The sequence below is a fragment of the Bison bison genome, unplaced genomic scaffold (genome assembly GCF_000754665.1).
Source record: "Bison bison bison isolate TAMUID 2011002044 unplaced genomic scaffold, Bison_UMD1.0 scf7180017864025, whole genome shotgun sequence".
Taxonomy (NCBI): domain Eukaryota; kingdom Metazoa; phylum Chordata; class Mammalia; order Artiodactyla; family Bovidae; genus Bison; species Bison bison.
The window spans coordinates 40,288-41,347 of NW_011494597.1; positions in this window are offsets into that span (position 1 = coordinate 40,288).

Consider the following 1,060-nt stretch of genomic DNA (forward strand, 5'->3'; position numbering starts at 1 on the left):
GTTATTACTCTGCATATAAGTTAAATAAGAGGACTGACAATACAGCCTTGATGTACTCCTTTCCCAATTTGGAACCAGTCAGTTGTTCCATGTCCGGTTCTAACTGTTGCTTCTTGACCTGCATACAGGTTTCTCAGGAATTCCAGAAAAACATCTGTTTCATCTCCTTAAGAATTTCCCAGTTTGTTGTTATACACACACAGTTTTTTGTGTAGTAAATGAAACAGATGTTTTTCTGGAATTCCTTTGCTTTCTCCATGATAACATGAATGTTGGTAATTTGATCTCTGGTTCCTCTGCCTCTTTGAAACCCAGTTTGTGTATCTGGAATTTTTTGGTTCACATACTGCTGAAGGCTAGCTGAAGGATTTTAAGCATAATCTTACTGGTATGTGAAATGAGCAGAATTGCATAATAATTTGAACAATCTTTGTTATTACCCTTCTAGCACTGGAATGAATACTGACCTTTTCCAATCCTGTTCAAACACTTAGTATATGTCAATACCACAGAACTTAATGAAAGAACCAAAAGCAAACAAACAAGTAGAAAAGGAAGTATAGACAGAGTCTTCAAAACAGTGCCAGTTCCTAGAATTTAAGTTCAAAAGAATTCATTAATGAGTGATGCAAGGAGGAGAGTTTATATGAGGTTGAACCATATATTCTTCTGTCCCATATGAACTCTGAGTGACAGGCAGCTGATGTCCTGGTTTCTAATTATTTACAAGGAAGCAGGGGAGACCACAAATGCCCAGAGTAGTCTGGGGAACAGCAAGATAATACATATATTATATGTATCAGTATATTATATTTCGGAGAAGGCAATGGCACCCCATTCCAGTACTCTTGCCTGGCAAATCCCATGGATGAAGGAGCCTGGTGGGCTGCAGTTCATGGGGTCGCTAAGAGTAGGACATGACTGAGCGACTTCACTTTCACTTTTCACTTTCATGCATTGGAGAAGGAAATGGCAACCCACTCCAGTGTTCTTGCCTGGAGAATCCCAGGGGCAGAGGAGCCTGATGGGCTGCCGTCTATGGGGTCTCAAAGAGTCGGAC